The sequence below is a fragment of the Nerophis lumbriciformis genome, linkage group LG35, assembly GCF_033978685.3.
Source record: "Nerophis lumbriciformis linkage group LG35, RoL_Nlum_v2.1, whole genome shotgun sequence".
Classification (NCBI taxonomy): Eukaryota; Metazoa; Chordata; class Actinopteri; order Syngnathiformes; family Syngnathidae; genus Nerophis; species Nerophis lumbriciformis.
The window spans coordinates 12278076-12304927 of record NC_084582.2 but is presented as its reverse complement, the minus strand read 5'-3'; positions in this window follow the sequence as shown (position 1 = coordinate 12304927).

Here is a 26852-nt window from a genome sequence, read left to right as displayed (position 1 = left end):
GAGAAATCACTCCACGTAAGCGGCATGGCCGGAAACCAACATTGAATGACCGTGACCTTCGATCCCTCAGACGACACTGTATCAAAAACTAACATCAATCTCTAAAGGATATCACCACATGGGCTCAGGAACACTTCAGAAAACTACTGTCACTAAATACAGTTGGTCGCTACATCTGTAAGTGCAAGTTAAAGCTCTACTATGCAAAGCAAAAGCCATTTATCAACAACATCCAGAAACGCCGCCGGCTTCTCTGGGCCCGAGATCATCTAAGATGGACTGGAAAAGTGGAAAAGTGTTCTGTGGTCTGATGATTCCACATTTCAAATTGTTTTTGGAAATATTCGACATCGTGTCATCCGGACCAAAGGGGAAGCGAACCATCCAGACTGTTATCGACGCAAAGTTGAAAAGCGATGGTATGGGGGTGCATTAGTGCCCAAAGCATGGGTAACTTACACATCTGTGAAGGCACCATTAATGCTGAAAGGTTCATACAGGTTTTTGAACAACATATGCTGCCATCTAAGCGCCGTCTTTTTCATTGACACCCCTGCTTATTTCAGCAAGACAATGCCAAGCCACATTCAGCACGTGTTACAACAGCGTGGCTTCGTGAAAAAAGAGTGCGGGTACTTTCCTGGCCCGCCTGCAGTCCAGACCTGTCTCCCATTGAAAATGTGTGGCGCATTATGAAGCGTAAAATACGACAGCGGAGACCCCGGACTGTTGAACGACTCAAGCTCTACATAAAACAAGAATGGGAAAGAATTCCACTTTCAAAGCTTCAACAATTAGTTTCCTCAGTTCCCAATCGTTTATTGAGTGTTGTTAAAAGAAAAAGTGATGTAACACAGTGGTGAACATGCCCTTTCCCAACTACTTTGGCACGTGTTGCAGCCATGAAATTCTAAGTTAATTATTATTTGCAAAAAAAAAAAAAAAGTTTATGAGTTTGAACATCAAATATCTTATCTTTGTAGTGCATTTAATTGAATATGGGTTGAAAAGGATTTGCAAATCATTGTATTCCGTTTATATTTACATCTAACACAATTTCCCAACTCATATGGAAACAGGGTTTGTATATCAACAACAATAAAGTTGTAGATGTACTTCATTTTTCATAATTTCATTTATTTATTTATTTCAGGCAATGACATAAAGAAGTACAAGTTGACAACACATAATAGTATAAATTAATCATGATTGTCCAGTTTTGCCTGAAAGGGAGTGGGAAGAAGATAATTTATTTAATCCCACCCCCAGTTCTCCATTCAGTGATTATTCACGTGAGTTTCACTCTTACTTTGTTCAAGGATTATAATACAGATGTTGTATCATAGTGGCATTACCACAGGTAACAATTATTATTACACTGTAACACATACTTGCCAAACCTCCCGGATTTTCTGGGAGACTCCCGAAATTCAGCGCCTCTCGCGAAAACCTCCCGGGACAAATTTTCTCCCGAAAATCTACCGAAATTCAGGCGGACCTGAGTGATGTGTCGACAGCCTTTTTTCACGTCCGCTTTCCCACAATATAAACATTGTGCCTGCCCAATCACGTTATAACTGTAGAATGATCGAGGGCGAGTTCTTGGTTTCTTATGTGGGTTTATTGTTAGGCAGTTTCATTAACGTCCTCCCAGCGCGGCAACAACACACAACAACAGCAGTCACGTTTTCGTCTACCGTAAAGCAGTTCGTCTGCCGTAAACAGCAATGTTGTGACACTCTTAAACAGGACAATACTGCCATCTACTGTACATGCATATGTGACAATAACATCTCGGGCTTTTAGAGAGTGCAGTGCACAACTGCGCACACAACAAGGAGACGAAGCGGAATGCATCATCAGAGAGGGTGTTCAGCATGGTTAGAAAAATAGTGACAGAGAATAGAACAAGGATGGACAATTCAACCCTTAACTCAACATTGAGTAGATGAGTGTTATGTGTGTGCATATGTGTAAATAAATGAACACTGAAATTCAAGTATTTCTGTTATTTATATATATATATATATATATATATATATATATATATATATATATATATATATATATATATATATATATATATATATATTGCTAGAATTCACTGAAAGTCAAGTATTTCCTATATATATATATATATATAGGAAATACTTGACTTGGTGAATTCTAGCTGTAAATATACTCCTCCCCTCTTAACCACGCCCCCAACCCCACCCCCAACCTCCTAAAATCGGAGGTCTCAAGGTTGGCAAGTATGCTGTAACAATAATTTGTATCAACAATGTAGGAATAATGAATATACCAACTATGGTAACAGACAACATATAAATAATGGTAATAGACAACATAGCAATAATGGTAAGGAAACATTGAGCACATGTTAACACTTTGAGACAGAGTATAGCAGCAGGTCAAATTAAAGACCCTCATCTCTATATTTGAACCAGACCCCATGTTTGTAAAATAGTTTAAATCAGGGGTCACCAACGCGGTGCCCGCGGGCACCCAGTAGCCCGTAAGGACCAGATGAGTAGCCCGCTGGCCTGTTCTAAAAATAGCTCAAATAGCAGCACTTACCAGTGAGCTGCCTCTATTTTTAAAATGTTATTTATTTACTAGCAAGCTGGTCTCGCTTTGCTCGACATTTTTAATTCTAAGAGAGACAAAACTCAAATAGAATTATTTTAAAGACTTGGTCTTCACTAACTGACAAAGAAACAGATAACAGATTTGGTGCCCAGTTCAAAGTGTGACATGATTTATTTAAAAATTTGAGAGTTGACTTTTGTATTTTACATGAGTTATTATCTGTACAAACATGGTGCAAAGTAATTCATGATTTGTTAAAAAATGTTAGTGGCTAGCTAGTTAAAATGGGATATTGTGATTTCACAAGACTGTCTTAGAAGTGATCATGTGAAAATGTTCAATTTGAAAAATGTGCACTTAGAGAAAATATAAAAATAAAGTGTTGCATATTGATATTTATCTGTTTCTATATATATTTATTGTGAGAAATCATTAAGATGATCAGTGTTTCCACAAAGATAAATATCATTAATTATTAATAATAACATAGAGTTAAGTAAATTGAGCAAATTGGCTATTTCTGGCAATTTATTTGAGTGTGTATCAAACTGGTAGCCCTTCGCATTAATCAGTACCCAAGAAGTAGCTCTTGGTTTCAGAAAGGTTGGTGACCCCTGTTTTAAATCGATTAATAGTTTGGCATTGCTTGTCTTGTAAGTCCAGTTTGTTCCATAGTTTTACTCCGCATACAGACACACAAAAACGTTTACGAGTTTTTCGGCAATAGGAAATAACCAAAGCCTCTCAAGTTATGAGCCTGCACTCGTCTTGTAAAAAAACGTTGTAGATTAGGCGGCAATAATTTGTTAAATGCTTTATATAGGATTATTAATGTATTATATTTAACAAGGTCATCAAATTTGAGCAACTTTGATTGCATAAACAGATTATGAGTACTTCCATTCTCTGCTGATGTTCTGAGTTCCAATGTCCGTTAATGCAGTTTTTTTTCAACCTTTTCTGAGCCGAGGCACATTTTTTTCTTTGAAAAAATCCCAAGGCACACCACTAGCAGAAAACATAAAAAAATTAAACCCAGCAGCCGATATCGACGGTAAAAAGTCGTTCTTGCAATTGTTGGATATAAATTCAAACCATAACAACCATGCATCACTGTAGCTCATCTCAAAGTACACTGCAAAAACTGAAATCTAAGTAAGATTAAATATCTCAAATAAGGGTGATATTTGCTTATTTTCTGTCTGATAAGATAATTCTTCTCACTAAGCAGATTTTATGTTAGAGTGTTTTACTTGTTTTAAGGATTTTGGTCCTAAATGATCTCAGTAAGATATTACAGCTTGTTGCTGAGATTTTATGACCTATATTGAGTAAAACATACTTGAAACTAGAATATCAACTGTTGCAAAGCTGTGTCATCAACACTCACAAGTATAAAACTGCTTTTTTAAAGTAATCATTTCTTACTTCAAGCATGAAAAAAAAATCATGATGCCGAGCGCATATCATTATGTCAAGATAATGGCACTAGCATTTACTTAATTTAAGAATATTTTTCAACATATTGAGCAAAAAGGTCTCTTTTTTTCTACCAAGAAAAGTGCACTTGTTATTAATGAGAAAATACTTATTTTAAGGTATTTTAGGGTTCATTGAGGTTAGCTAATTTTACTTGTTTTGGAAAGTCTTGACAAGCCAAATTTTCTTGTTCTATTGGCAGATAATTTTGCTTAGTTCAAATAAAATACCTATAATTTTTGTATTTTTTTTCTTGTTTTTGAACACTGACTTTTTGCAGTGTAGGCGTACTGTCACGACCTGTCACATCACGCCGTGACTTATTTTGAGTTTTTTTGTGTTTTCCTGTGTGTCGTGTTTTAGTTCTTGTCTTGCGCTCCTATTTTTGTACGGATGTACTTTGTGGACGTCGTCTGCTCCACGCGATGTAAGTCTTTGCTGTCGTCCAGCATTACGTTTTTGTTTACTTTGCAGCCAGTTCAGTTATAGTTTCGTTTTGCATAGCCATCCCTATGCTTCAATGCCTTTTGTTTATTTTTGGTTTAAGCATTAGATACCTTTTTACCTGCACACTGCCTCCAGCTGTCGTCTGCATATTGTGATCACGACAAATCATGTTCCTGACGTCTGCAAAGCAATTAACTACCTGCTGCCACCTACTGATATGGAAGAGTATTACACAGTAACTCTGCCGAGCTCTTGACAGCACAGATAATAATTACTGATTTGCAAAAAATATTTTTAACCAAATTAGGTGAAATTACATAATTTCCCACGGCACACCAAACAATATCTCACGGTACACTAGTGTGGTTGAAAAACACTGTGTTAATGCACCTGTAGAGAGTGTGATTGGTAGAGAATAAATACGCTGTTGTGTGGGTGTGAGGAGAAGACGGGGAGAGACAATGTATGAGTTGGAGATACACTATACTCATAAATACTTTCAACGTGTCAAGGTCAGAATGACATTAAATAAGAGCGTCAGACTCTGTTTTTATCTGTTGGGACGCTGTCATGACCGGTCCCTCCGTCATGTCCTGAGTAGATTCTTTTGTTATTATTCTTAGTTTAGTGTATATTTATGTTGCCAAAACCCCGAGTCCTCTTTAGTTTATGTTCTTGTTGCTGGGAGCGTGTGGGCTCATGCACCTGTTTTTGTTTGTCGATTAGTGTCTCCACCTGCTGCCGCCACTAATCACTCCCCTTTATATGTCCATCTTACCCTGCCAGTCCTTGCGGGACTTTTGTTCGCTACATGCGACAGTTGTGTTTTCCTTTTTCGCCACACTTAAGACTTTCTTGTGGATTACCACCGGCGACTGTAATGCTTAGTGCCAGCCCTTTTTACAGTAAGTCTGACGCTACAACCTTCTTTGTGATTTTGCACAAGCTAAGTTTGCTTCAATCTTTTCGTGTGTTATGAACGGCACACTCTCCTTTTGTATTTTGCCTTGTTCTTGGAATGAAGACTTATTTTACATGCACGCTGCTTCCTGTCTATCTGCACAACCACATCCACACAACCATCAATACCATGCAACCCGTACGCAACAGACGCTATAATAATACCAGACTTGAAAGGAACTTCCATGGCAGTAGTTGGCGTGACCACAGGATGCAGAAAAAGGAGACGGTGTGCAGGTGCCATGATAATTTAAGTGCAAATGAGAACTTGTGCAGCTCGTAGGTTCACACAAACACCTGTCGAGGTAGCAACAAACCATAATGATCCAGACTTGTCCAGAAGAACAGGGCATGCTTAAAAAGGAACTTAATTGGCAACCAGGGACAGGTGTGTCCTAATTGCCAATCAGAGATAGGTGAGGGAGACAGCGCTCATGCTAGTGGTGAAGTATAGGAAAATAATTCAAACTGTAATAGAGGATCATGATAGTGCGTAGTCCATGGATCGCACAAGAAATAAAAAAATAAAATAAAAAACTTTTTTATTTATTTATTTATTTATTTTATTTTTTTATTAAATCAAAAACACAAGATGTGAAGTGAATTACATTTATATAGCGCTTATTCTCAAGTGACTCAAAGCGCTTTACATTGTGAAACCCAATATCTAAGTTACATTTAAACCAGTGTGGGTGGCACTGGGAGCAGGTGGGTAAAGTGTCTTGCCCAAGGACACAACGGCAGTGACTAGGATGGCGGAAGCGGGGATCGAACCTGCAACCCTCAAGTTGCTGGCACGGCCGCTCTACCAACCTAGCTATACCGATAAACTTACAATTAGCGCACCAACCCAAAAAACCTCCCTCCCCCATTTTTACTCATTCACACTCATTCGCACAAAAGGGTTCTTTCGTTCTGTTATTAATATTCTGGTTCCTACATTATATATCAATATAGATCAATACAGTCTGCAGGGATACAGTCCGTAAGCACACATGATTGTATTTTTTTATGACAAAAAAATAAAAATAAATACCCCCCCCCCACCCCGGTCCGTGAGACAAATTTTCAAGCGTTGACCGGTCCGCAGTTACAAAAAGGTTAGGGACCACTGTTGTAACGCTTTAAAAGATAATTGACATTATATAAGATTTTTCCAAGCGGATAACCTACGGTTTCGCTTTTTTTTTAAATTTGACTGTAGTTTGTGCACACTTGAAGGTAAGAAAGACTCAAACTAAGATGGATATGACAAACTGTACCTGTATACCATACTTGCCAACCCTCCCGAATTTTCCGGGAGATTCCCGAAATTCAGCGCCTCTCCCGAAAACCTCCCGGGACAAATATTCTCCCAAAAATCTCCCGATTTTCAGCATGGAGCTGGAGGAGGCGTGGCCTCCAGCTGCGGACCTGAGTGAGGACAGACTTTTTTTTATGACGGGAGGACAACAGGGTGACAAGAACTAAATCATCCAGACTAGAGATAATTTGTATTATTATGTTTATCTTACCTAAAAATAAATATATTTATTAATTTTAAAAAAAACAACTAAATACATTTTTACTATATTTTGCTAAAAACATCAACATTAATTGTATTTTTATTTTTTTCTGACTCCTTATTACATCCAGCCATAGAATTATACATTAAAATAAACATATTGGAAATAATAAATTTTAAATGATCATAATAATTCATTTAAAATGACCATATTTAATTATTAAAATAATCGCTTGTTTATCAACAACTTTAGCATTTTATTCATTACATTTTGAAGCTCTCAGAAGCCAAGTTATGTTATATTCTTTAAGATTTATTTATGCAAGTTTGAAGTATCCATCCATCCATCCATTTTCTACCGCTTGTCCCTATTGGGGTTGCTGTAGCCTATCTCAGCTGCATTCGGGCGGAAGGCGGGGTACACCCTGGACAAGTCGCCACCTCATCGCAGGGCCAACACAGATAGACAGACAACATTCACACTCACATTCACACACTAGGGCCAATTTAGTGTTGCCAATCAACCAATCCCCAGGTGCATGTCTTTGGAGGTGGGAGGAAGCCGGAGTACCCGGAGGGAACCCACGCAGTCACGGGGAGGACATGCAAACTCCACACAGAAAGATCCCGAGGTCGGGATTAACCTCACGACGACTCAGGACCTTCGTATTGTGAGGCAGACGCACTAACCCCTCTGCCACTGTGCTGCCCAGTTTGAAGTATCAATGATCTAAACACAGTTTTGTTTGCATATTTTCAGTATGTAGATATATATATATATATATATATATATATATATATATATATATATATATATATATATATATATATATTTATATATATATATTTATATATATATATATATATGTATATATCAGTGACGTGCGGTGAGGTTCATGACTGGTGAGGCACTGACTTCATCACAGTCAGATTTACAAACATATGAACCCTAAAGAGTATCTTATTCACCATTTGATTGGCAGCAGTTAACGGGTTATGTTTAAAAGCTCATACCAGCATTCTTCCCTGCTTGGCACTCAGCATCAAGGGTTGGAATTGGGGGTTAAATCACCAACAATTATTCCCGGGCACGGCGCCGCTGCTGCCCACTGCTCCCCTCACATCCCAGGGGGTGATCAAGGGATAGGTCAAATGCAGAGGACAAATTTCACCACACCTAGTGTGTGTGTGACAATCATTGGTACTTTAACTTAACTTTAACTTTACACATACAAACTGTAGCACACAAAAAAGCACATTTAATAAAAAAAACGTTATTATGGTCTTACCTTTACTTATAAGTGCGGGAACAGTGGTGTTGGTGTTGGAGGAGTTGTGAATGAATGAAATATGAAATCCGTGCTGCCGTCTGCACGTGTACCTAATGTTGTGTCCCTGCAGTCGTTCACGGCTCCTCCGGCGCGAGCAATGTTGTTTTTGCACTTTTTGGCTTCTTGTTAAGTGACTTTTTTTGAGTGGATTCGGTCTTGCACGTGGAGGGTTTGGGTGTGGGTTTTGGTTGGTGTGGCGCTGCCGTCGGGGGGTGCAGTCTGCGGCGAAGGTGCCTTAACCGGCACCAGGAGGCGGGGTTACGCGAGCCTCAGCCAGTGCGTCTTCGCAGCTGTTTTATGATCGCTCAGCACAAGAAATACGTTACACACATACAGTTGTTGACAAAATACACTGTACATTATATACCTCAGCTAACTAAACTATGGAAATGTATAATATAATTCATATAGCAATACGGTCTCACTGCACAGCAGGCCAGCAGTTAGCCGAGTCCGCAATCCATGGTGAGGCACAATTGAGTGACGTGCCTCAACTGGCTGCTGATCACCGCACCGTCTCTTCTCAGTATTTGAACGGCAAATGTGAAAATTCAGCGATTTTGAATAAAAATAATCTAAAACTGGTGAAGTTAAATGGAAAATAACTTTATAGTATAATCACTGGATACATATAACAATTTAATTATTTTTTTTTCTTTTTACATTTTTTTTCTTTCCATGATGGCAGGTGAGGCGGGGCCTCACCTGCCTCTAGTGACCGCACGTCACTGGTATATATATATATATATATATATATATATATATATATATATATATATATATATATATATATATATATATATATATATATATATATATATATGTATGAAATACTTGACTTGGTGAATTCTAGCTGTCAAAATACTCCTCCCCTCTTAACCACACCCCCGCCCTCAACCACGCCCCCGTCCCACCCCCGACCACGCCCCCCACCCCCCCATCTCCCGAAATCGGAGGTCCCAAGGTTGGCAAGTATGCTGTATACAGTCCTAACCATATATGACATCACTACTGAGGTAGAGCTAACAGTTAATATTGAAGTTTATGTCCTGATTTCCATCTATTTGTGCGCGCAGGAGTCTGGTGTTTACGTCCTATTTTACAGCCGGGAAAATAGCGCTGGCTCAGGAGTCCAAAGCGTGACGCCAGGTTGTCTACTAGCCGAAGAGGTCCAGGATCTTCAGCAATGATGGGAGGCGGATCTTCTGCATTTCTTATATCGCAGCTGTGATTCGACTGTATCTTTTCATCTCTCGGCTGCTCGTAGTGGTGTCTTGCTGTTGGGAGAAGCAGTCAAAAAGCGGCGGTGGGACAGCCAACAGCTCTTCTTTGCGGCTGACTCTGGGCAGCTGCATGGGGTTTTCGTGGCATGGATGCTGGCGGGGTTTCGGGTTGGCTAGTGTGGTCTGATGTGTCAAAGCCGGTGTTTGTTCTTCCTCACGGAGTAGTTGCCGGTCATTTGGTGCGGGTGGAATGTGGGATGTCTTCCTCTGAAGGAGTAAAGACGTCCTGCATGACCCACTCATGTTTTTTACACCGTGAAGTGTAACTCACCGAAGTGTCAAATTTTCTACATTCATATTTTTATAAATGTTTAACTTAGACATTATGCTTCTATTTAAAGACTAATTACCACAAAATAGCATAAAGTCACCACACTGTTTGTGAACATGTGCTTCGTAAAATTGAAATGTTGTGAGTAAGGGTGTAACGGTACGTGTATCTGTATTGAACCGTTTTGGTACGGGGGGTTCGGTTCGGTTCGGAGGTGTACCGAACGAGTTTCCACACGGACATATTAAGTAGCGCACTGCACGTTGTGTAAACAATGCACACTGAGGCACAACACACGGCATGCTAGCAACGACCGGACTACGACAACATGTAAAAGCCAGAGATGGAAGACCCTCCTGCCTCGTTAAGATCTCCCGTTTGGGAATATTTCGGCTTTGCGGTGCGATACAACAATGGATAATATCGCTTCAACGAAGAAAGAAGAACAAACACAGCTCCCACCGCATTCAAGCAGCTTCTCCTCGGCGAGTCAGGCAGGGCTAAAGCAATAACAAATGCCGTTGGTGTTTTTATAGCAGCCGATTTAAGACCATATTGCATTAAAAACTAGATTTTGACCCACTTCTATGGTGGAAGAACAATGAGCCCATATATTACTATTATATAGCCCAGGGGTGCTCACACTTTTTCTGCAGGCGAGCTACTTTTCAATTGATCAAGTCGTGGGGATCTACCTCATTCATATATATAATTGATATTTACTTATTTATGAAATATATGTTTTTGTTAACAAGTTAAAGGTGTTTAATGATAATGCAGGCATGTTTAACACATATAGTTAATATTGTTAAAAAAATTAAAGGTGTTTAATGATAATACAAGTATGTTTAATACATATAGTTAATATTGTTAACAAGTAAAAGGTGTTTAAAGATAATGAAAGCATGTTTAACACATATAGTTAATATTGTTAAAAATTAAAGGTGTTTAATGATAATACAAGCATGTTTTAATACATATAGTTAATATTGTTAACAAGTTAAAGGTGTTTAATGATAATACAAGCATGTTTAACACATATAGTTAATATTGTTAAAAAATTAAAGGTGTTTAATGATAATACAAGAATGTTTAATACATATAGTTAATATTGTTAACAACTTAAAGGTGTTTAAAGATAATACAAGCATGTTTAACACATATAATTAATATTGTTAACAAGTTAAAGGTGTTTAAAGATAATACAAGCATGTTTAACACATATAGTTAATATTGTTAATAAGTTGAAGGTGTTTAAAGATAATACAAGCATGTTTAACACATATAGTTAATATTGTTAATAAGTTAAAGGTGTTTAAAGATAATACAAGCATGTTTAACACATATAGATTCCTTTCTTTCATGAAGACAAGAATATAAGTTGGTGTATTACCTGATTCTGATGACTTGCATTGATTGGACAGTGGTGCTGATAATGTCCGCATTTTCGAATGGAGGAGAAAAAAAGTCCTCCTTTATGTCCAATACCACATGAAAGTGGTTGGTTTTTGGCATCTTATTTGTCCAGCTTCCGTACTCCTTTGTATACACTTTACAAGAAATACATTGTCGGCAAACTCCGTAGCTTGCTAGCTTGTGCACGCCAGCTTTCTGAGACTCTTATTTTGTTAGCGCAACTGTGCAACTGTGCAGTCGTTCTTTGGAGTTTTGACGACAGGTACGGCGCCAGAGTCTGTTGAAATAAAGTGTTTCTCGCCTTCCAGTCAGTAATTTTAATGAGCTGGCAGCAGCCAGCGTCATCTCAGAAGACCCTCGGGTGCCGTGAATGTCAATCAAGTGACGAAAGTGACGTCATAGTGAAGATTTATGATCGCTCATTTTTAGGACTATTTTTTTAATGCCTGGCTGGTGATCGATTGACACACCCTCCGAGATCGACCGGTAGCTCGCGATCGACGTATTGAGCACCCCTGATATAGCCCATATATTACTATTATATATTACATATTACTGTCAAGTTAGCCATGCACTACCTCGCCATACCTGCTACCTCTGTGCCCAGCGAAAGGGTATTTTCCACAGTTGGAGACATTTTAACTGCAAGCAGGTGTGCTCTTTCTGCAGACAATGTGGATAAAAAAATTTTCTGGCAAAAAACATGAAAATTGACTGAAAGTCACCAGGGTTAAAGGCAAGGGGGGGGGGGAAGAAAAGTTAATCTAAGGCTGAGTTGACTTGAAACTGTTTAATGTTGCACTTTTTATATGTAGAAGAAAGGTTTGTCATTTTATTTAATCTGAGCAACAACTTGAAGCAGTTTAATGTTGCACTTTATAAACGTTTGGTGGACAAAATGGGACAAAGAAGGAGTGGCATAAAACACGCCTTTCTGTGGCAGCGTCGGAGAAAGTTGTACACGTAAACAAACTGTCGGGTCCACGCGGCGGTGAGTTCAAGGGCCGCTGAGATTAGTGGGACAAAACGGCGCTCGCCAAATACTCTCATCAGTGAAGCATACACACAAACATACTAAACAGTGGGGTTTCTGACAATTAGGAAGGTTTGTGTCATGTTTGTCCTCCTACTGAAACCATATTCAAACAAAAAACATATTTTTCACCCCATTTTTTTTCCATTTCCATACATCTTTCAAAAAGCTCCGTGGAGCCACCAGAGTGGCGCGAAAGAGCCGCATGTGGCTCTAGAGCCGCGGGTTGCTGACCCCCGGTTTAGTAGATCAGCTTTGCGCATGGTATCAGGTTTGCACGTGTGTTTTAGTGCACACAAATCTTTAGAAAATCAGGCCCTTAGATGTTAAAGGGGAACTGCATATTTTTTTTAATTTTGCCTATCGTTCACAATCATTATGAAAGACATAATGACGGATGGAATTTTTTTAATACATTCTAAATATTAAAGGTAAATAAAAGTTTGCTTACAGAGGAGCCAATGAGAGCTCCACTATTTTGCCCATAATATCCAATAAATGACCATTCAAAAAGCGCCAGCAATACTCAATTTACATTTCGTGACTTGTTATATTAACCAAGTGTTAGTGATATTGTCGTAAAAAAGCGCTAACGCAGACAAACTATAGCGGCACCGTGATCACTACCCTTTGTCCCTATGTTTACATCATCGAGTCGTCTGCTGTTTCCTCGCTTCCTTGCTCCCTGTAAGTTTATCTTAGGTCATAAATCATGCATCTCACCTTGAAAGTATGGTAGATGTCTGAGAATATAGTCCGACAAGTTGGGACACTTTGAACGTCATTTAAGACCTGGAACTGGCGAGAACGACACAAAGAGCATTTGTTCCCTCCGCCCCCAACCCCTTTTCTTCACAAGGATTATGAGACATTCTTCACCTAAATAGGAATATATGCACATCCCAGCAGTCGGCATCCTAATGACAGCAGACCATATTTTATTATGTTTGTTAGCTCTCATAAAGTATGCAGTGAGCAGAAATCCGTGATGTAGGGGGGAAAAAAAGTAAACCTTGTAATGCTTTTTGAAATTAATACGCAGCGAATGCTTAAAATGATCAAAATATGTGAATATTAGATTTTATTACAAATGTCCCCTTTACTACATTACATGTATACTTACATCATATATGTAAAACCCCGATGGAGGTGTTTGGATGTTTTTTTATGGGCTGTATAGGCAGTATTGAACGGCTTCCTTAGGCTCCATTGTAAGCGGACTTTTGATCAAATGTATTTAATATTTAGAATGCATTAAAAAAACAAATCCATCCATGGTCATGATCGTGAACGATAGGCAACATTCTCTAATAAGTGCAGTTCCCTTTTAACTAGCTGTCAAATTTTGTGCAAGTAAACACTGTGCATGACTGCTTGTATCAGAGCACTAAAATGCAAGCCGATATCATCCAATACTTGTTTTTTTTGCTGATATCGCATCGATATCTGATTTCACTGTTGTTAACGGGACACCCCTGATATACAGTACAGGCCAAAAGTTTGGGCACACCTTCTCAACGGATGGTCCCAACACCATTGATGAAGCAAGAAATTCCACTAATCAACCCTGATAAGGCACACCTGTGAAGTGAATACCATATCTTGAAGCTCATCTAGAGAATGCCAAGAGTGTGCAAAGCAGTAATCGGAGCAAAGGGTGGCTATTTTGAAGAAACTAGAATATAAAACATGTTTTCAGTTATTTCCCCCTTTTTTTGTTAAGTACATAACTCCACATGTATTCATTCATAGTTTTGATGCCTTCAATGACAATCTACAATGTAAATACCGTATTTTTCGGACTATAAGTCGCAGTTTTTTTCATAGTTTGGCCGGGGGTGCGACTTATACTCAGGAGCGACTTATGTGTGAAATAATTAACACATTACCGTAAAATATCAAATAATATTATTTAGCTCATTCACGTAAGAGACTAGACGTATAAGATTTCATGGGATTTAGCGATTAGGAGTGACAGATTTTTTGGTAAACGTATAGCATGTTCTATATGTTATAGTTATTTGAATGACTCTTACCATAATATGTTACGTTAATATACCAGGCACGTTCTCAGTTGGTTATTTATGCCTCATATAACGTACACTTATTCAGCCTGTTGTTCACTATTCGTTATTTATTTTAAATTGCCTTTCAAATGTCTATTCTTGGTGTTGGGTTTTATCAAATAAATGTCCCCAAAAAATGCAACTTATTCTCCAGTGCGACTTATATATGGGTTTTTTTCTTCTTTATTATGCATTTTCGGCCGGTGCGACTTCTACTCCGGAGCGACTTCTACTCCGAAAAATGCGGTAAGTGAGTGGGCAAGTTAGGAGAAGGAGTGCTCGCATGTTCAGGAGTGTTAATAGCATGGTGGATGTCCGGTTGGCTTTGGGGAAAACAAGCAGGAAAGGTGTAATATGATGTTTCTTGGTGCCTGGTGAGGCTGGATCTTTGAAAATCAGTGCACCCGGTCGTAAAGGTGTTCTTTTTCACAAAAGGGGCTCCTAAAGCCACTTTTCATTGGAGCTTTGCTTCTTGGATTTATTGCTCGCCATCACGAAAACAATAGTACACAGGAGTCCTAATACCAGAAATTTGTGATTGATAAAACTTTCAGCGAATCAAAATTTCAGAAATTGTACCGAAAATTGCATTATTCTGGTGTCGACCAATAATTAATGATGAATAATTTGACCGGGCAAATATAAACAAAACAAAACACCGATGGAAAGCGATAATCGATTAAAAAAACAACAACAAGCAAACCGAGCGTTAAAAAAGAGAACAAAAAAAACGTCCGGAAATCAAATAAATTTCCCCAGTGCGACTTATATATGTTTTTTTCCTTCTTTATTATGCATTTTCAGCCGGGTGCGACTTATACTCCGGAGCGATTTATAGTCCGAACAATACGGTAGTCATGAAAATAAAGAAAACGCACTGAATGAGAAGGTGTGTCCAAACTTTTGGCCTGTACTGTATGTCACTAAATATAAGTTAATTGTATTGTTGCAATATGCTGAGGGCCAATTAAACATTTTTTGAAGCGCAAAATTGACCCTCGGGCCACTCTGCACAGCAAAGGCTTAAAGCAGTGGTTCTTAAGCTTGTTGGAGGTACCGAACCCCACCAGTTTCATATGCGCATTCACCGAACCCTTCTTTAATGAAAAATAAAATGTTTTTTTTTCAAATTCAAGACAAAGTTATATGTTTTTGGTAACATTTTAGTATGGTGAACATATTCTGAGTAACAAAGACTTAATTTAGAGTTATTTGGACACTAAGGGAACATATTCTAAGTAACAAAGACTTAATTTAGAGTTATTTGGTTAGGGTTAGGGTCAGGGTTAGAGGGTTAGGGTTATAATAAGGCCATGCCGAATAAGGCATTAATAAGTACTTAATAATGACTAGTTAAGAGCCAATATGTTACTAATTTGCATGTTAATAAGCAACTACCGTATTTTTCGGAGTATAAGTCGCACCGGAGTATAAGCCGCACCTGCCGAAAATACATAATAAAAAAGGAAAAAAACATATATAAGTCGCACTGGAGCCCGGCCAAACTATGAAAAAAACTGCGACTTATATTCCGAAAAATACGGTAATTAATGGTGAATACGTTCCCCATACTAAAGTGTTACCATGTTTTTTTTACTGGTGCATAAAATGAACCGTGCATGAACATCACCTTGTTCAAAGAACAAAACCAACACAGTGCATAAACTCACAACAAATTACACACCTGCAAATCAGTCTGACTTCTGCTGTTGCCGTATCCGTAATACGCCGATAGGGAGAAGTTTGTATTTACACGATGAGTCGGGTGTGTTTTGAAAAAAAAACCTGAGGCCGATTCACCGAACCCCTAGGGTTCGATCGAACCCAGGTTAAGAACCACTGGCTTAAAGCTTTTGGCTTAGTGGACATAATATACCCACGGTCATGGGAAAGCTGAACGTCTCAGTTGACATATCAAACAACTAAAGACAGTACACAAAAAAACCAACAAAGAACCCCACAGCGATGAAAATGTAACTTCCTTGGCAGAGGCAAAAGTTGAAAAATATGACAGATATATGGTTAAGATGAGAGAGTAAGCCAACAGTGCTATTTATTTTTTCTTGTCCGTGTTGAAACAGGAAAAGAACCTCTGGTTTAATAAACCATGAATCCTTTCACAGAGGGTTTGTATGTTATTCTTCGGCGAAACAGATATGTGGGGAGGGAACGAGAGAGGGAAGGAAAGAGAAACAGAAAACAGCGGGGGGGCAGGAGGGGGGAAAGAGATGCGCTCCAACTATTTGAATGTAGTTTCTCCTCTCGCACACACACACACACCATTTCCAGGCTGTATGTTGGTTTTGGGTTTAAAAGTGAGGGGTGGAAGTGTAGATAGGGGGGGGTTACAAATCCTTCTTGGTCCAGCCTGGGAGCGAACAAGCATCAATGAGAAGTAAAAGATCCACTTCCCATCTGCGAATGATTAAAGCTCTCTCCACTTCCACTCCACTTTTGACACTTTGACACACCAAAATTGCTGTCTAACATATTCGCCCCCAACCAATGGCTGCACCACAACACTGCTTGTGCACATATAGTTGTATTTATATACATGAGCGGCGAATACTTACCCAAAAGGCAGCTCTGATTTGGACGATCTCTCTGACCCTTGCATCCACAGCGGATATGGTGATAAATAAACATGTACACAAGTGTCTGTGTAAGTTGTCTCTTTGGCCCCCTCACTCCCACTCTCCCCTCGTTCTCCTCGCCTTCCCGTAACAAAGGTTACATTGATCATGTTTCTAAAAGAGACTCTGTATTTCCACACGGCCCCGGCCTCTGATATGTTTTTCTTGGCAGCTCGGACTTCTACTTTTGTCATTCACTCAGCATATTTTAACAAATTAGAAACATTAGAAACCAGGATCACCATGATGTTTTGGTTTGGGTTAGAAACTCTAACGGTCCCCACAATTATATTTCAAAAACATGGTCGAATTGTTTGACAGCGGAGTGGAATGAAAGCCTAAAACAACTTTTTTTTTTCATTTGGAACACATGGCGTTGCAATTAGAAGGCGGGCGTGAGCGCGGCGATGATCGTTTGTTGTCGTGTGAACGGCGACACTGTGCAGGTTGGAGGTCGAAGCACACGTGCGCTCACCTTTGTGTGTGTGTCGTGCACGCTCGTGTGTGTGTGTGTAAGGGACAAAGGGACACAGTGCTCTACATAACAACATTACAGATGGCTGTTGTGAGTGGTTGTGACAGTGAAAGCGAGTGAGTTCCCACTCCATACAGATGTACTCTGAGTGACCTTACAAACTCTCTCTCACTCTGGCACACACTGTCAATTCTCACTCAGCCCTTGCAGGCCACTAAAACTTGTTTCCTGAGCCAGGAATACATCAAGGACCAGGAATATATATAAGCAGCGAGCCAGGGGGGAGATGCATAGCAAGGGTCCAGGAAAGCAAAACTTGGACTAAATAAATATTGGACTGAAGGATTAGTAGCTTTTGCCACCTATAAAAGCAAGACAGGTATGCCAGCCTGAGTTAACGAGCACACGCTCTGACTTTAGCCTCCGTTGTTTCACTTTTTTGGGATTTAAATGGATATTTCAACACATTTACTTTATGGACTAAAAGCGGGGAAATGTAGAAATGACTTCCCTCATCCCCCCTGCTTAACAATCTCCTTCCTTTTACTGACAGAGAGCCTATATAACATTATTGGGTGGGGAGAGGAGCAAAAAAACATTGGTAATTGATGCTTTTTGGAAGCCTTCAATAAGAGGGAGAAAAAAACTGCGCCACCACCCACCCACCCTAACTTATAATAAAGAATGATATTATCGTCCTAAATTGGTTGACATTTTTTCCCCAGTGATTAGTTAAAATGCGCTGGGAATTAAAGATGGGGTAACCCAGTTAAAACTTTAATGTGTCAATGGAACATTCATTTTCAACTAGGGATGTCCGATAATTGCTTTTTTGCCGATATCCGATATTCCGATATTGTCCAACTCTTAATTACCGATACCGATATATACAGTCGTGGAATTAACACAATATTATGCCTAATTTGGACAACCAGGTATGGTGAAGATAAGGTCCTTTTTTTAAAAAATTATAAAATAAGATAAATAAATTAAAAACATTTTCTTGAATAAAAAAGAAAGTCAAACAATATAAAAACAGTTACATAGAAACTAGTAATTAATGAAAATGTGTAAAATTAACGGGGCGGTATAGCTCGGTTGTGTCATGACTTGGTCCTGGGTGTTTGCTTTTCCGGAATGCAACGGAAAGTTGGCTTGGGCGAGACGGGAATGTAAATACATGATTTATTTAATATATCAAAATAAAGTACAAACAAAAAGCGCGCACAGTGGCGGAGAACAAACTATGAAACCAAAAGACTATAGCATTAATAAACAAAACTTACTTGGCATGGACTAAAAGGAGCAGCGTGAACGATGGACTTGAAATCAAGTGTCAGAAATGTGCAGAGCATAATTGTGGGATGTCACCAGAAAGACAAACTGAAAACAATGAACTTAAATACTACAGACATGATTAACTAAAACAGGTGTGTGACTCAAAACGTGAAACAGGTGCGTGACGTGACAGGTGAAAACTAATGGGTTGCTATGGTGACAAACAAGAGTGCACAATGAGTCCAAACGTGGAACAGGTGAAACTAATGGGTAACCATGGAAACAAGACAAGGGAGTGAAAAGCCAGAAGCTAAAGAGTCCAATAACTAAACAAAACAAAACAAAACATGACTAAAACAAAACATGATTACACAGACATGACAGGTTGGTAGAGTGGCTGTGCCAGCAACTTGAGGGTTCCAGGTTCAATCCCTACTTCTGCCAACCTAGTCACTGCCGTTGTGTCCTTGGGCAAGGCACTTCACCCACCTGCTCCTAGTGCCACCCACACTGGTTTAAAAATGTTATTTAGATATTGGGTTTCACAATATAAAGTGCTTTGAGTCACTACAGAAAAGCGCTCTATAAATATAATTCACTTCACTTCACTTCACAACTGGTTAGTACTATTAGTGGACCAGCAGTACGCACAATCATGTGTGCTTACGGACTGTATCCCTTGCAGACTGTATTGATATATATTGATATATAATGTAGGAACCAGAATATTAATAACAGAAAGAAACAACCCTTTTGTGTGAATGAGTGTGAATGAGTGTAAATGGGGGAGGGAGGTTTTTTGGGTTGGTGCACTAATTGTAAGTGTATCTTGTGTTTTTTATGTTGATTTAATTAAAAAAAAACAAAAAAAAACGATACCGATAATTTAAAAAAAACGATACCGATAAAAAAAAAACCGATACCGATAATTTCCGATATTACATTTTAAAGCATTTATCGACATCTATATTTTCAACCCTCCATTAATTTTGCTTAAATGAAAACACAGCATTGTTACGTGTATATGGCTCAATACACTATGACAGTAGGCGCCGGCAGATGACGCTCAGGGCGCTGGTTTTCCTTTTTTTGTAATCCAACAGACTCGCACAATGTGATGTCAACAAAATGTATGGCGTGAGGCCTCAGTTCAGAGAGCATCAAAGCATTACTTTTTCAAAACATTAAGAAGCATTAAGACAACCCAGAGGATGCCATCACACTGTTGACCGTCCCATGGCATCTCAAGTATGCCAGAAGGGATACTCACAAGTGATTGATTGATTGATTGATTGAGACTTTTATTAGTAGGTTGCACAGTACAGTACATATTCCGTACAATTGACCACTAAATGGTAACACCCGAATAAGTTTTTCAACTTGTTTAAGTCGGGGTCCACTTAAATTGATTCATGATACAGATATATACCATCATATATATACTATCATCATAATACAGTCATCACACAAGATAATCATCAGGGTGTATACATTGAATTATTTACATTATTTACAATTCGGGGTGTGGGGGTTAGGTTTGGTTGTTATCATCGGTCATCAACAATTGAGAACAGAGAAATGGATATTGAAAGAGTGTAGGTCTGACTTGGTAGGATCTGTACAGCAAGTAGTGGACATAGAGAGAGAGAGAGAGAGATCAGAAGGCATAAGAAAAGTATCTACATTTGATTGTTTACATTTGATTATTAACAATCCGGGGAGGGTGTTAGTTTAGGGTTGAAGTTGCCTGGAGGTGTACAACTAGTCTTAGTCTTACACAACTTGCTTTGTATTTGGCAAAGATTTATCGATTCAATTGATTAGAAAAAAGCTTCAATTCATATTATGTTGCATTGATTAAGCATTTAATGAATGTAAGTAATAAAAAAATATCAAATCTGGACGCTCAGAGTGCCCTAAACTTGAAATACGCAGACATAGTTTCAGCACAGCAGCTGCAATATTGCCATTATATGTCATGACATGTCCAGCGCATTTTTTGTTCGTGTTTTCCTTTTTTTTGCCACTACTTCTGTCTGAGCGCTGGCTCCCTCACCTGTCCTTGAATGGCAATCAGGACACACCTGTTCCTGGTTGCCAATTAGAATGCTTTTTTATGCGCGGGGCTCAATCATTTTGCATTGTGCCTTGTACTTCCATGCTGTATAGCGTTCCCTGTACCTCCTGTGCTCTTCCCTGCTGCACTTCTTTTTTTTTTTTTTTTTTTTTTTCAGAAATGCATTTTTACCTGCACGTTGCCTGCTGTATCTGCATCCTGGGATCCAAACCAACAATGCCACACCCAAACGTAGCAAATATAGTGGTGGTGTGTGGGTGCCGTGATCTGTGTGGCAGAGAACAGCGCAATTTAAAAAAATGAATGCACATATGTTAAAAAGGCAATTTCAATGTTGATGAAGTGCATTTATTACATACTTGCCAACCCTCCCGAATTTTCCGGGAGACTCCCGAAATTCAGCGCCTCTCCCGAAGACCTCCCGGGACAAATATTCTCCCGAAAATCTCCCGATTTTCAGCCGGAGCTGGAGGCCACGCCCCCTCCAGCTCCATGCGGACCTGAGTGAGGACAGCCTTTTTTTTATGATGGGAGGACAACAGGGTGACAAGAACTAAATCATCCAGACTAGAGATAAATTGTATTATTATGTTTATCTTACCTAAAAATAAATATATTTATTAATTTAAAAAAAAAAAACTAAATACATTTTTACTATATTTTGCTAAAAACATCAACATTAATTGTATTTGTATTTTTTTCTGACTCCTTATTACATCCAGCCATAGAATTATACATTAAAATAAACATATTGGAAATAATTAATTTTAAATGATCATAATAATTCATTTAAAATGACCATATTTAATTATTAAAATAATTGCTTGTTTATCAACAACTTTAGCATTTTATTCATTACATTTTGAAGCTCTCAGAAGCCAAGTTATGTTATATTCCTTAAGATTTATTTATGCAAGTTTGAAGTATCAATTATCTAAACACAGTTTTGTTTTTCATATTTTCAGGATGTAGATATATATTTATATATATATATATATATATATATATATATATATATATATATATATATATATATATATATATATATATATATATATATGTATACTCCTCCCCTCTTAACCACGCCCCCGCCCTCAACCACGCCCCGTCCCACCCCCGACCACGCCCCCCACTCCCCCCCCCCCCCCCCATGATTTGGCAAGAATGAAGGAATGGCAAGCAGAAAAATGGTTGCTTGCAAGCCTGTAAATGTGTGTTGGTCATGTAGGATGTCTTTTTGTTATTTTTGTTTTTGTGATGTGTAATGTCTATTGTTCAAATGTAAGGCAGTGAAAATGAATTTCCCCAAGGGGACCAATAAATCTAAATCTAAAAAAAATTTTTTTTATTTTTTTCCCCCTAAAATACACATTGAGGCTATAAAGTGTTTTACCGATTACTTGATCAATCAAACAAACTAATGGACAGAATACTTAATTTCTAAAACGATTGATAGCTTCAGCCCTTAATTTGGGTTTGCATTTTGGGAGGGGTTAGCAACTCTTCATCAAAAAGAAAGTTGCAGCCTGTGCTGTTAAGTAAAAGCTGCATCTACTATATTTAGTTGTGGATTCTCTAGGGGGCGCTGCAAGGTGGATTTAAAAAAATAGAGTCATTTTAAAAAGAGACTGTTTGTGTTGATGTTCAGCATTCTGATGTACCGTATTTTTCGGAGTATAAGTCGCACCGGAGTATAAGTCGCACCTGCCGAAAATGCATAATAAAGAAGGAAAAAAACATATATAAATCGCACCGGAGCCCGACCAAACTATGAAAAAAACGGCATACCGTAAAATACGGTACATGAATGCCCCCTGCCGTGAGTGTGATTGGTGAAAAATGAGGAGATGTGGTGTGTTGCTGGTGCAAAGAGTGACAGAAGAGCTGAGCCCTGATGTGCGCATGTTGAAATTGTAATAAAGTTGAAAAAGATCATCAGACTCTCTGACAATTCCAAATGATTTGTCAATATGGGGCCTCGCCCAGTAGGCCATTTTTTTAGCGACCGTTCAATTTCTATGCCGTTTAACATAGTATGCATGTTTTTGGACTTTGGAAGGACGCCATAGTACTGTCAGAAAATATACGCAATCATGGGGAGATCATGCAAAATGCACACAGGTGTTCCAATGAAAATGCACGTGCAAACCATTATGTCACTGTACTGTTCCATTCTTTGCTTTTGGAAAATGTGGTTTGCAATACAAACTGGATACAAAGAAAATGTGTTCGGCCATTTAAGTTCTAATAAATGTAATACACAGCAGTAAAATCAATGTGTATGACAAATTTTGTCATAACCACGTAGAGTAGACTAATCAAAAAGCCTAATAGGCGTGACTTGCATAAGCAATATTTTGTATTGCTATGGAGCAGTGATGATTGAGTCATATGAACTCTGCATTGGCAAGTTGCTGATGTGTGGCATGACATGGTAAAATGGTAATTTAAAACATTTGTATGCAAGTACAACACTTAGAACCTTTAGCACAGTGTTTTTCAACCTTTTTTGAGCCAAGGCACATTTTTTGCGTTGAAAAAATCCGGAGGCCCACCACCAGCATCATAAACTCAGTTGACGGTTAAAAGTCATTCTCGCAATTGTTGGATATGACTTTAAAGCATAACCAAGCATGCATCAATATAGCTCTTGTCTCAAAGTAGGTGTACTGTCACCACCTGTCACATCACACCCTGACTTATTTAGAGTTTTTTGCTGTTTTCCTGTGTGTAGTGTTTTAGTTCTTGTCTTGCGCTCCTATTTTGGTGGCTTTTTCTCTTTTGTTGGTATTTTCTTGTAGCAGTTTCATATCTTATATTTCCCGCATCTACCGTATTTTCCGCACTATAAGGCGCACCGGATTATTAGCCGCACCTTCAATGAATGGCATATTTCATAACTTTGTCCACCAATAAGCCGCCCCGGACTATAAGCCGCGCCTACGCTGCGCTAAAGGGAATGTCAAAAAAACAGTCAGATAGGTCAGTCAAACTTTAATAATATATTAAAAACCAGCGTTCTAACAACTCTGTCCCAAAATGTACGCAAATGTGCAATCACAAACATAGTAAAATTCAAAATAGTGCAGAGCAATAGCAACATAAAGTTGCTCGAACGTTAATGTCACAACACACAAAATAAACATAACGCTCACTTTCTGAAGTTATTCTTCATTCATAAATCCCTCGAATTTTTCTCCTTCGGTGTCCGAATTGAAAAGTTGGGCGAATGTCGTCCGGCGCTGCCTCCCTGTCTTAGTGAAGGTGTGTTCGCCTTCTGTCATCCATTGTTCCCACGCAGTTAGCAGTCTAGCTTCGAATGCCCTGTTGACACCAATATCTAGCGGCTGGAGGTCTTTTGTCAATCCACCCGGAATGACGGCGAGTATTGAATTAAGCGCGTAAGCGTGTCTTTTAATGTGATGTTATGAGCTAGCAAATATAATAACTACACTACCCAGCATGCAACGATAGTGACGAGCATGCGCGGTAGCCCTGAGAAGCGTTGTATGCTGGCAGTTAGAATGTGGTTATGAGCACGCTGTGAGTAAACGTTGAGAACTCAGTTAACACGCCTCGTCTGCATTATTTATAATTAGACAGACAACACACTTAATAGGAGCCATTTTGGGGTCTTTACATAAACACACAAATGGAAATGAAACGTCACATATCCCAGCATGCACCGCGTGCTTCTTCTTCTTCCGGGGCGGGTGGTTGCTTACAGTAGAAGAAGAAGCGCTTCCTGTTCTATGGGGGCGGGTGCTTACCTTGGCGGTTGCTTGCGTAGAAGAAGAAGCGCTTCCTGCTCTACCGGGAAAAAAGATGGCGGCTGTTTACCGAAGTTGCGAGATCGAAACTTTATGAAAATGAATCGTAATATTAATCCATATATAAAGCGCACCGGGTTAAAAGCCGCACTGTCAGCTTTTGAGTAAATTTGTGGTTTTTAGGTGCGGCTAATAGTGCGGAAAATACGGTACTTTGTTTTAGCAATCAAGAATATTTCAGTTGTTTTTATCCTTCTTTGTGGGGACATTGTCATTGTCATGTCATGTTCGAATGTACATTGTGGACGCCGTCTTTGCTCCACAGTAAGTCTTTGCTGTCATCCAGCATTCTGTTTTTGTTTACTGTGTAGCCAGTTCAGTTTTACTTTTGTTCTGCATAGCCTTCCCTAAGCTTCAATGCTTTTTCTTAGGGGCACTCACCTTTTGTTTATTTTTGGTTTAAGCATTAGACACCTTTTTACCTGCATTTACAAAGCAATTAGCTAACGGCTGCCACCTACTGATATGGAACAGTATTACACGGTTACTCTACCGAGCTCTAGACAGCACCGACACTCAACAACAACACATCATTTGCAGACTATAATTACTGGTTTGCAAAAAAAAAAAATTTCAACCCAAATATGTCAAATTAGATAATCTCCCACGGCACACCAGATTGTATCTCGCGGCACACTAGTGGTTGAAAAACACTGCTTTAGCATATCAGTATGTGGAATTAAATTATGGAATGGATTAAGTAATGAAGATAAACATTGTACTGATATGATCCAGTTTAAGAGGTTGTTCAAATTAATAGTGCTTACAAAGTACAAAGAAGAAGAATTATGAGAATTTCTTTCAACCTTATTGAAAATAAGATATTCTTCATCTCAGTATGTTAATAGTGACTGAATTAATTAATTACATATTACAAAACTGTTGTATATACTAATTCACAGATGTCATTCTATTATAAAAAGGTCAGTAAATGATGTATATATTTTTTTAATGCTCTGAAGTTGGAAAGGGGTAGGATTAGGGTAGGATCTTCCTACTCCTTTTCGGACATGATGTAAAGTGAATGATATGAAATTGTGTGATGTATTATGCTGTAAGTGTGTTCATGTTCGAAATAAACTAAAGAAAGAAAGAAAAAGAAAAATAATGTGGATATTCTATTGAACAACTGTGTTGTGTCTGCTGTAGAGTAAAATCACTATTATTATTATATATTTTTTGATTTTGCAATTAATCACAAAATCAGTGATGCTCAATTCCAACAATATTATATTTTTTCTCGATTGCTGAAACGCAAATCTTGGTTCCTGTTGCACAAAAAACAAACTATTTTTGTCCTTCCCAAAATAACACAAACATTTACCATAACCATAAACATAAACACAAATCAATTGTTTCCACGCATGTCTCAAGATCCAAAACAATTTCTGTAAAACCTTCCACAAAAGTGGACAAATAAATGATTCATTGCACTCTGTGTTCATTCAGCGACACATGCTCTCATTATGGATGATGCTCGAAACCGGTTTTCCCGGTTGTTCGATAAGAAAAGAACCGAGTCCTCGGACTCGAATCCCTTTTTGAGAACCGATACCCGTTATCGAGACCACTATAGTAAAGAAAGAGAGTTGGTTCTTTATTCGAATCCCTGAGAACGAATCCCTTCCCACAGGAAATGCCCTGTGACGCAATGTTATGCCCATTTAATTGTCAACTCTTACTGAAACCTTGTGGCGATATGAAAATACTACGCGTCATTAGTTTTGGCACTTCCGGCTTGAGACAATTGAGAAGTAGACAAGTTGTGTTAGCTCCTACAAGCCTTGGAAAAGATAAGTCTGTAAGTAAATTGTTTAACTTGTTTATATAACTCAATATTAAGGTGAAAAGTGTTTCAATTTGATAGTAAGATGTCTATTGAAAAACGATTTTTGTGCACTGTTTCAGTGGATGTTTTGAGGACTTAAAATGGCTGCCAGTCGTGTATTTCCACCATCGAAATAATTTCAACAATCAGAAGTATTTGTTTGATGATAGTACTGTATATTTGTGTGAAGCTAATATTTACATATTGTGTATTACATTTCAGTATGTCAATTGAATCACATAGCTTATACATTTGTCATTCTGTGTATTTCAGTTTAAAATAAAACAAAAAAACAGTGCAGTGCAGTAAAGATAAGAAAAGACAAAGCAAGATCAACAACAAAAAAGAGCCT